The sequence below is a fragment of the Leptosomus discolor genome, chromosome 20, assembly GCF_034619465.1.
Source record: "Leptosomus discolor isolate bLepDis1 chromosome 20, bLepDis1.hap2, whole genome shotgun sequence".
NCBI classification, from domain to species: Eukaryota; Metazoa; Chordata; class Aves; order Leptosomiformes; family Leptosomidae; genus Leptosomus; species Leptosomus discolor.
This window is the reverse complement of record NC_141410.1, coordinates 8691725-8703426: the sequence shown is the minus strand read 5'-3', so window position 1 is coordinate 8703426 and position 11702 is coordinate 8691725.

Genomic DNA, 11702 nt, shown 5'->3' with positions numbered 1-11702 from the left:
CTTGTGAGCACTTACGATGGGTTTGGGTTGCCTTTTCTTTTGTTCTCCCAATCCTCCGTTCCCCTTTTCTTTCTTGATATTATTGTTGGTTTTATGCATCAATGGGTTTTATGAGCTGAATCAGCAGACCTTTTGCTTTGATGTTACTGCTTTAAATAAACCAACCTGCATCACTAATCTGGAGCCATCATTATATCAGGCATTTTTCCATGTAGTGTATTCATCAGAAAAATAATAGCAAAGTCTGATTGTGATCTCTCATAGGCTGGCATAAATCAGTGCCACGGAGCACTTTACGTATTTCAGGTGAAGTACGAAGAGTACACCCCCTCACAAATGACAATGTAAATACCTCATGTTATGAGTAGGGAGATGGCAATATCCTCATTTTACAGGGGAAAGGAAGGCACGCAAATGACCAAGGGTAGGGTTAGGATCAGCTCCAAAGAGCTCTGGAAGCCTGATTCTGTATTACTCACGCTAAGCTTGTTTGTTGATTTGTTTTCGTTTCAGTGCAGACCAAATCAAATTTGGCATGAGCAGACACTTTCAGCTGAAGTTGATGGAGTTACAGTGCTGTAATACCAGTCTCAGTTAGATCAGAACCAGAAATATTATGGAGAGGGATAAACTCCTGTGTGGAATCTGGAATGTGATTTTCCTGCAGTCCTTGGGTGGATCCAGGCTACGCAGAGCTTGCGTGCACATCAAAACAAAGGTATGATCACAGCACAGGTAGACAGATTGTTCAAAGGCAGAGCTTCTGATGAGCAGACCATGAGGAGCAAGAGTAACTACACCCTCCACTGAACAGCCTGTCAGGAATTTTTGTGGGCCAGGGTCTCAGAAGGGGAGTTGAGGAGGGAGATGAGTCCCTTCTTGGGGATTTTGACATGGTTTTGGGGAGCGGATACCTGAGACAGTGGGGCTGTGGGCTGAAGGGGAGTTGTACATATGAGCAGTGTGTCAGGTGGGGATGTCAAAAAACCTGGAAGTCAGTAATTCAGTGCTGTGATCCAAGCAAGCCAAAGCATTAGGAAAGCTGGAGCATGTCAACAGTTCTACACAGCTCCTCCAGCTACTGGGGATGTCCTGTGGTGCCGTTCCCAAACCAGGGACGCCTGTGGTCCTTGGGGCACAGAAGAAAAGCTCTTTCCTGCTGTTGTGAGTGTGATGACAGTGGCTTGTGTTCTTGTTGTGTAAGGGTGCAGGTGGCCAAGGATTGCCAGCCTACCCTTCGGTGGTCTGAAGAGAAAGGCGAGGGAGGGCTTGCGCATGTGCTTGGTGACGGAATGGGACTGGGGTAGGGTCTCCGGGAGGTTGTGGGTGATGGAAGTGTGAAGAGGAGCTTGGGTGTGACTACTGTGAGGGTGACGGTGTGTTTTTGTTCTTGAAGAAGTGCTCTGCTTGCAACTGATACCTCAGCACGGATTTCTTCCTGGGGATGGAGAACTCTGAGGTCTTTGCAGGGGATGAAGTAGCTGTGGTCCAAGGAAAGCCTCTCAGGCTACCAGCTAAACAATTGGGAATGTGACCTGTATGGTACGCGTCTCGGCTGTTGTTTTAGCCACCCTCGCCACTTATCTGGGAACGTGGCAGTGCTGTCTAAGAGGGGCACACGTTTGGTCAAACTGGAAAGAGAAGTTGTCCTGGCTGGGTGAAGCTGCCCACTGCAGGAGCACGTGTACTGTAAGGGTCCAGTGCTATTCTGAGAGCTATCCGACGCTATGGGCCCCCCTAGTGTAGGAATCAATGTCAAGTCCCGTACCTGCCCGTTTCTTTCCACCCCTACCAACTTCTGTGTCTTGTCTGACTGATCCCGATGTTCTTGGACATCTAAATCCCATTTCAGACCCCCTCTCCCTCCTCCGACAAACACCACTGATCTCTGCTGGCGGGTGACAGGGCTCTGTAAGACCCTTAGCAACTCAGAGGTAGGCTGTGCTGGGCACGGTGGTTGTGGAATTGCAGCTGCTTACACTGAAGCTGAGCTCAGCTGCCTAGCTCTGCCAAAAGTGGGGTGGGTAAAGCCTCCTGGGTACCAGAGGGAACTGTGTTGTCTAGTCAGAAGCTAGGACGTAGTCTATCAGTGCACACTTTATAGGAGTGGAAAATGGACCATGCCAATTTTTATAGATATTAATACCTCTCTCTGTTAGTGAGGACTATGTGAATGAATAAATATATCAGGGACCCTTATTTTTAATGCCTTCAAATGTTAAAGATATTAATAATAGAATAAAACAGTAGAGGTGGAGGTGAGCCTTCCTAAGCTACAGCTGGGCAGATTCTTATCTTTTCGTTTGCTTAGCCCTTCCCCTGCTCTCCGGACAGTTTTTGTGATTTGTGATTAACTGCCTTTATCTTCACTTAAGATTCACCCCTACAAAAGTGCTCAGATTGGGCAGACCCACGACTAGTGGAGAGGAGGGTCTGGGGTTGGGCCCAGGTCCGTGTTTGCCTGCCCTTCCCCCAAAGCAGACAGCCGTTCTTAGGCTGCCTTTGGCTGGAGGTGATTGAAACCCACGCCACATTCCTGCAGGTGCATGAGGCTGTGCTGGATATTCCATCAGGGTGGCACAGTCTCAAGTAATTGTCATTAATGTCTTTCTGCCTCCTTTTCATGTCTGTGAGTCAAAGGTTGGAGATCTTTACTTGCCAGTTCAAATTGCTTAGCACAGCTCACACAGACACCAGCTCAAAGTGGGGTTACTCATAAACTCCAGAGGCATTTAAATATTTTATTTGACTTCTAGGCTGCAAAATAGCTTAAGGGGAAAAAAAAAATGAATATGTTCTCTGAAACAAGCACTAGGAGGAGCTTTATGAGTTCCTCATCCTTGCTTTGATCACTAGTTTGAATTTGGGTAATGGTCAGACACGCCAGTAGAACCCTACACTGATAAAGATGTGAGTCCAAGTTAACATTATGGCCGTTTTTTTCTTCAGGAGAGGCCTATGTTGTGTGATTGGACCGATGATCAGAACAGTGGTTTTCAAAAGCAGCCTGACGCATCCAGTATGTCATTTAGTGTGTTAAAGTTCTGGCTGAAAGAGATCCAGGCAAGGCTGCTGGATAACCAGGTGTGTTTTCAAACTGTTGGAAAAAAGAGAGAAAGAAAACCGAGCGCTAAACTGAAGAGTTCTGTTTGTTTATTTCTTAATACAGAGGAAATCCCAAAGGCTGTTTGCCCTTAAATACTGGTGAGGAGCCAGTAAAGTCCTTTACATACGCACTTTGTATACTGTCAGGCCTTGGCATTGGCATGAAGTCTACTGACCTTGGACGTGAAAATTAGGAGGCTGGATTTGCAATTAAGCACTAGGCTAGGGCCAGGACCGCTGTCTTCTGTTCTCACTCTGCCATAGCCTCAGTGCAATTCTAGACAGGTTGTTTTTCTCTCACCTCAGCCTTTTTTTTTTTTCCCTAATCTGGGACAGTAACTTGCCTTTCATGGAGAAATAGTTTTCTAACGTGTGTAGCACTTTGGTGAGTGTGCTTTGCCTGAGCGATTCGAAGTGGATGTTCCATATACCAGTGGAATGCTGCACTTCGGTAAACGTCTTCACCTGTCGCTTTGCAGGCTCTTGGCAGGCTTTGCGTCATTGTAGTCTCCTTGGTTTCCTGAGATGTGCATTTTATGTTCAGTTAGTTACAGTAAGAATAACCCCTAATATTTTTATATCAATTACTTCTCAGTGAGTACTCTAGCTCAGTGAGGGCAGAGAAATGAAAGTCTCTTTTAGGGTAATGTATGGACTGTAAGCCCTCGTGGTGGAAAAGGAAGGGGTGTATGGCAGTGACCTTAAAAGGGGTTAAAACTGGGACTAGAACTAGGGCCCCGCTTTTCAGCTCTGTGCACACTCTGCTTCCTCTCGAGACTGAGAGGAGGACTTGTTCCATAAAGCTTGGGGTTTTTTTTTCTTTGTTGTAACAGAATTAATTTTCATTAATATTGTTACTTAACTTTTACCGTTTATCGTTGTTGTGTAACTCTCCTAACATTTAAGAAATAAAGGAGAATATAATGGTGTTTCAAGTTAAAGTTGATTTTATTTCTTGCTCTTTGGAGATGCTCTCTAAGCTATTAGCCAGCATTAGCTAATTCTTCCCAAGAGCTGTGCAGTGTGTTTCATCTCGGAGAATCCTAAAGTGCTTGACAAAGTGCAGATTGGATGCAATAAGTTATTCCAGTGATTTCGGTATGGTTTCCACATGGGACATCATTTGACTTGGTCGTGGGGGCCCACAGGCAAATTTTAGCTCTCCAAAAGTGTTGTACAATGAACAGATCTGCAGCTGTAGATGGAGTTCAGACCTTCTATCAGAGATGAAGGCTGGCAGCTCCTTCCTAGTGCATAGTTCTGCAAGTCCAGAAGGGAAGATAACACATCCTGCTGGAATAGTTAACTGCACAGTTTTATTCTTTGCTCCCAGCCCGAATTCCTCTTTTCCTTGCAGAACTGACACCTTGCAAAGTTCCTGCACATTCTGCTCTTGGAGGGCTTCCACCCCCTGAGTAGTATCCCAGCTGGCATGACAGAGTTCTTCCAGGGACACTGATGGAAACAGCTTGTGTTGCTGCTTGGGTGGACAGTGCAGGGTGCAGGTGCAAGGATTTGAGGGATCCAAGCAGGCTGTGAAACTAAGGAGTGGCAAAAGAAGAGCATTTAGCAAACTCAGATTGCTGACCAGCCACCAGCTTGTCTAGCTCTGTTGAGAGCATTATCTTCTCTCTTAGCTGGTTGGAAATCATACTACAGCCAGTCTCCTGCCATTTCATACCACGTCTTCACTGGGGTGAATCACCCTGTGACAGCTGCTTGCGCTTTCTCAGATAACCAGGGTGGGAAAAAACCCAAACCCAAACAGGTTAAAGGGGTGGGGAGTTGAAGACAGTCAGAAAAGGATGGGGAGCAGTTCCTTCTCGTTGGATGATGAGTTGTTGAGCAGGTGGAGCCAGGGGCCACGTACAATAAAGGTCTCATCCGAAGTACCCTTTCTGGTACCCTCGTGGGGCTTTACTGGTCAGCCGCTGCTATAACCTGCAAGTGAGATTCTTGACAGTGAGGAGAAGCCACATGAAAACTACTGAAAAAAAGATACTTTGGGCAAAGTGAGATCATCCTGGAGCTGGTGCCAGTCCCACTGGGGAACATCTGACTCAACAGCATTTTTCTAAGATTTAAACTTACCTTTTTTTTTTTTTTTCCTTCTTAAATGCCACAGGCGAACTAGAGCACCAAAAAAAATTAAATGTATTCCAAAAAATTAATGTATTCAAATTACACTGCTGATGTTGGGAACCCGAGATGCCACCATTTTGCTGGACGGAGGTGACACGTGTTGGATTGGATTTCTGTATTTGTTCTTTGTTGGGGGAGTATGGAGCTTGAGGGGAGGTTTTCTGGGGGCTTCAAAAATACAACTGCAGTGTTTGTAGGCCTCCTTATTTGTAGTTGCCTGATGCTAAGCGCGTACAAATTGCCTGGTTCCCTCTTGAACCCAGTGTGGCTTTTTTTTTTTTGACACATGGGGGAGTCTGCAAAAAAGGCAGCTGCAATTATGCCCTTATCTTGACGAGTGAGGTCTTACTGCACAGCCTTAGCTAGGGCTGGGTGTCATTAAGGCGTTAAGCCCTGTTCCTTTCTGCTGCTACGCTGGGTCTCTGCTGGCAGACTCCAGCCCAGGCGCTGCTGGTTGGTTGTTGCTGGGGCATCTCGTTACTTTTCTCTGTAGGCAAAGGGTCTGGTTTTCCAGGAAAGCAGCAGGGAACAAGGAAAAGCTAATTTAGCAACCACAAGGCCTGCTTTGCAGACCACTGAAATGAAATATTTTCATTGTCTTCAGCTTGTCTGAAATGAAGTCCAGACTGTCCCCGTTTCCTTTCCGCCTCCCAGTCTGGGGAGTATCTTACCAGTGGAGAGGGACTTGGTAGTCATTAACAGGACAAATTTGTGAGGGGAAGAAAAAATGCTGAGACCTGAGGGAAGTAGGGTAAAGATCTGAATAGACATTCCCAAGCAAAAAACTCCACCTTTACCTAGAAGTCAAGATTTAAATGTGTATGTGGCCCCCTGCAGATCACCTGCTCTGAAAGGCAATTGCTGCAGGGAAATTTTTTAAGTGTGGCTCTGGCCTTTTTTAAAAAAGTGCTGCAGCATCTAAGAAGAGGTAGGAGAACCAGAAAATGGCCGAGGAAAGAAAACAGATAGAGTCATGATGCGTAGGAGCTGGGATTGACCCATGAAACTCATGGATGAGGTGTGCATCACATGGAAGTGTTTGAAAAGGCTTGAAACTGCCAGAAGCGTACGTGTGTGATAGTGACTGGCTCTCCATGATCGGCACTAAGAAGATTCCAGAAAAAGGTTGGGAGTGAGGAGTTGTCGTAGCTTGGGTTCTGATGTTCTAACCCACAGCATTTTGTGTATGTGGTTCAGCAACAAGGGAGGTCTTGCCTGGAAGGCATCACTTCTTGGCATCCCTTCTTCCTTTCACAGTCAGAGCTTTTTGCCCAGACACCAGAGTATCTCATGAAAATTTCCATCTGAAGACCCACCTGATGGAGAAAAAGGTACTTCCATCAAAACCAGCTTGATGTCACTCAGGGATTTGAAGTGCTCAACCTGCTGCCTTTTGCAATAACATTTCACATCTTCCCAGACTCAGCTCCACTGTTTTGGTTGTTGCTTTAAAATACAGTTGAGTTCCAAGACAGAAGTTAGCAGCATTTCTGCAGCAGGGGCAGGGAGGTCGATGCCATTCTGTATGAGGATCTGCTTTTCACTTGAGGTTTGCTGTTGCTGGGAGACCTTGAAAGGACAGGAACATAGTTTGTTCGGTGTGATAATTCTTCCAGCACTACAGGATCACGCTGTAACAGGTGCACCAGGCAGACTTTCGGTAGCAGGATCTGAACAGTCATCAATGGACTCAAGTTAGATGAAAAAGAGACCGAATCTGGAAGAGACTTTCTTCGTTCTGATGAATCCCATAAGTTTTGTGCATCTGCTAACAACGTTGGTTAAGGTTTTCCATTACATTCTTCTAATTTCTTTTTGGTGGTCCCTCTGGAGCGCCAACGTAAATGTTGTCCTCTATTCTTCTCTTTCCCCCTCCCATGCGAAGTGCACGGTGCCTCGCTCTCACAGCCCTGCAGGGCGATATCCCTCCGTAACACGCATTCCTCAATTACGAGCGTTTTTTTGGAAATGTCTCTGAAAACACCCTCTGCCATTTCTCCCCAGGTTGGTTTGTGTTTGAATCCAGCAGCAATGAAAGCCCCGGGGGAGCTTTGCCGGGAGGCTGGAGAGCGGATTGCTAGACTGCAGGTCTTTTGCCTCCATCTAGCGTTTGATGTCTTTATTTTACGGTAAACTATGGGGACCGAGTTCTGCCAGGACCTGACTGTGCCCAAGGTCCGCTGCACAGAGAGGAAGAATAAAAGGAAAAAAAAACCTTGCAGATCTTTTAGACCAGAGTAGTGTAAACCGACTTGGATTGCGTCCTGCTGACGTAGAGCAGCTTGGGAGGCAGCCTACAGCATCTTAATTTGAAGCACATCCAGACTGCGTCGTTGCAGTTACATCTTTCTGCTTCTCTTTCTCTTTGAGGATCGTTTCCATGTTTAGTTGTTTTTCTGCACTGATGTAAATCTTGCCTGTGTGAATCAGTAGGATGAGATGGAATCTTCGCCCCAGAGATGAAGAGTAGTTGGGTCAGTTGTGTTTTTGAATGCGCTGAAAGTCTTCACATAGTGCTCAGTGTGGGGACACTTCAGGATCTCTGAGGAGCAGGAATAGGTTGGCTGACAGCTCCTGCACGGTTCATTCAGCCACCAGCTTCTGATACATCCCTTCAACGATAAAAAGTCCAAAAGCCATTTCTCCTTTTATTTTTAAACAATGATTTGGGAGAAAACTTAAGCGAAGGAATATAAGGATTGGTCCTACTGATGGGACTCAATGCTTTGGCAACACAGGCTTTGTGTCTGTAGGTCACTGCTGTGATTCCAGTCTGGAAGGAATCTTCCCTGGCTACTGGGTGTTGTCAGTTTAGTTTCTAATCCATCCATGGTACGGGCTTCCTTGTAGGTACCATCAGTCCTACAAGTGGCATGGATAGCTGGCAGTAAATGAAGGGAAGCTCGCAGTGATGCTAACCACATTGATCCTGCTGTGTTGCTGAAACAAGTGAAACCAGATGTCTTCATTTCCCAGGGTTGACTATCCAAATGAAAGTACCGAGTCAAACCTGATTTCACTGACACGAGTGGCAAAACTGCCAACGGCCGATTCTTGAGAAGAAATAATCCTCCAAGTGAAAGATGGTTTTGTTCTTTTACAAATAGGCTCTTGCAGGTGAATAAAAAATACCCATGAAATCTTGGAGTGGGTCCCAAGTCACAGCTTTGGTGAGTGCCAGCGTGCTCAGAGCGTCGGCTTTCCTTTTGTCATATCTCTTTTAACAAATACTTATTTGCCAAACACCCAGAGTGCGATGAACATTCTGAATTCACCGAGACAAGCAACAGCCATCCCTATAATTCAAAGGATGGCTTTTTAAAAGGGCTTGCTTATTCTCTGCGTGGTAATGAAGTGCACTGGTATATAAATGAAGAGAAGGGTGAGCGACTTTCTTGCCTCAGGACACTATCTGCCCCCTGCAGGGGTCAGCAAGACTATTTGCTCTATCATGGAGAGCACAGCACTAGTAGCGAGAGATTTTATGCCTTATATTTGTTTTCCACTGAAGTGTTAAGGCCTGAGCTCCACAAGAAGCAAGATATTAGCCCTGATGGACGAGCGGTTTGCTAAGGCGGTGTATTCTGCATTGCTACGTCCGCTTCTTAATTGGATTGGCTTGTGGGTTGACTGTAACATGAAAGTGGGTTATCTCCTCTCTTCTGTGCTTTATGGGGACACAGCTTTTGTGAGTCATAGATCCAGTCTTATCATGTCTGTTCCGAGGTAGTCATCTGACAATTATACAACTCATTATATTTTCAGCTGTCAAAAGTAAAAGCAAAGCTAATAGAGCAAGAACAGAGCTCTTTGCAGATTTAGTCTTTGCGTGGATACCACCTGGGTCTCTGAGGAATTCAGGAGGTCATTAAGTACAAACTGAAGAGACCAAAGGCTTGGTTGTTAATATTTTGCCTGAGTTTCAAAAACTGCGCTGCTCAGTATCTTAGAAAATACAGCTTTTACTAGAGTTACCTTACAGTCCTGCCGAAGGAAGCCTTCCCCATTCTTGTGTGTGGTAGAATTCATGGCCTCATGGCATACTTTCCATACCAAGAGTACTCTCAGGTGCTTGCAGAACCGTCGCGTGTGTCTGCACGCACATGCAGGACAGAAAGCTGAACGCATAGTTTCACAGAAATGCATAGTTTTACAGAAATCTTCAGTACTTTATGTGTTGCTCTATCAGAATTCCAAAATTGAGAGTGAGAAATGACCAACCATCAGTGGCTCCCACTCTTGGCAAGTACTCTTTGAAGTGTACGAAGTTGGTCATTCCTGACTTAAACCAGTACCAAATCACTAGTTACGTGATGAAGACTAAGGCCATAGCTGTACTTCGCTGTTGACCTTGTCTGATGATCATACGGGCATTCAAGTTTAGCAGTGATGAGTGGTATGGATGTCGTCAGATGAGTGACTTACTGCAGTTGGAGAACGCCAGTGAATGTGCTTTTGTAATTGCTTCACTCTACCAGAAATGACAGCGGATAGTTGATGAGGTTTTGGTTTCTCAATGTTGTTAAATCGTGTTGAGCTGTGGATTAACCATGCCATTGGTAGAGCGGTACTCAGCTCTGGCTCTGCGTAGGAGAATTTGGCTCTGGAAGCGGTCTCGCAGCGTTCATGTGGTAGTGTGCTGGTAGGATCTGGGAACTGGTAATGATTAAACTGTCAGAAAATAGAAAATAATAAATACCAATAATGTTAACAGACTTTTTGGCAGCCTCTAATGCAGTTGGTGCCTCTGTTTTGTGCTGGTAGAAAAACCATTCCAGTGCCACTGGTAATTCAGTCACTGAGCTGTGATTTACCCCTTCACAGAAAGCAGCTGAGTATTCTGAGAAGTGAATGTCCCCTTTCTTTGAAAGGGGAAAAGAGAGAATGTCGTTAGCTTGGGATTTTCCTGAAGAGGTATTTTTTAATGAACAAAAGATTCCTTGAGACCTAAGCACCACTGTTCTGAAACCTTCATTTTCTGACTGTCATTTTGGGGGATTTCTAGAAAGAAAGGTGAACTCTTCCCAAATACATCACCTGCAAAACATGGCGCTCTAAGGATTTTTCTCTGGACTGTGTGCTCCGAAACATGCCTGTCTCACCTGGCAGCATTGAACAGTGACTCTTGCTGTTCTGTGAAATTCAAGAGATGATAGGTCTAAAGCTTGCTCCGTGCCAAGCACCTCAATGGGCTCTGTGCCCAACAGGCTTCCATTGAAGCAGCTATTAAAAGCAATTTCTTCCGAGCCACGACTGTGTCTCTGCTCTCTTATTAGCATAAGCTGCGGAGAAGCCAGCTGCACTGTGGAAAATTTCATGATTTGCAGAGAATCCATGAGCTCATTGCTTAAACAGAATCCATCTCTATTCTCCTGAAACGCAAAGGGCACCGGTCTGCTCGGGGAGGGGAGTCTGAGTTCTGGAGCTACGTGAAATCCAGCAGTCTGCCTGCCGTTATAATGCTGTCAGTGATGTTAGCCAGTTCTCTGCCCTGCCCATCTCTCATATAAATACGTTGGAGAGAACTTATCTCGCATCTTGCAGAGACTGCCGAGCTAGAATAGAAAGCTTTACTAACCGAGTGTGCATATGGTAACGTACCTCCCTTTTCCTGCCGTTGTAAGGTGCTGACCACCTTCGTACACTGCCTAGGGGTCTCTACCTGGAAAGTGTTTATTAATTCCTAGGAGAAAAGGAGGAGAGAGCTGCAAGGGGGCTGACAGTGTTTATACAACCCTCTGGGAATCTTTACTGGGATGCCAAATGTTTTTCTTAGGCCAAAGACCATCATGTTTATACAAACAGAGCATCCTCTGTGTGTTGCACTCAGATAAACCACCGCCAACAGCAAAAGTACCCCAAGCAGTATCTGTGCACCGAAGCACAGTTTGAAGGTAAAAGATGATTTTTGGGGCAAGGAGCGAGTGCTCAGCTGCTGGCTGTCCCCTTGGAAAGGAGGCCACCAGCGTGATGACGCTGCTCAAAGCAGCCTCTCCCGGAGAGGTGCGAAGCGGTCGGGCCGTTCCTCCCCACCGGGCTGGGGGGCTGGCGGGATGCCGCAGAGCCTGCGGCTGCGGGTGGGGAAGGAGGGCCGGGGAGGCCGGCCTGGCTTTCACCCCTGCAGCCTCCCGGGCCCGGCCGTGCCGTACCGGGCTCAGCCGTGCGGTACCGGGCCCAGCCGTGCCGCACCGGGCTCAGCCGTGCGGTACCGGGCTCAGCCGTGCGGTACCGGGCCCAGCCGTGCCGCACCGGGCTCAGCCGTGCCGTACCAGGCTCAGCCGTGCCGCACCGGGCTCAGCCGTGCCGTACCGGGCTCGGCCGTGCCGCACCGGGCCCAGCCGTGCGGTACCGGGCCCAGCCGTGCCGCACCGGGCCCGACCCGCTCCCCGCGGCGACCCGCCAGCGGCGGGGCCGGCTGTGGTGCTGCCGCCGCCGCGCCGGCAGGGGGCGGCGTG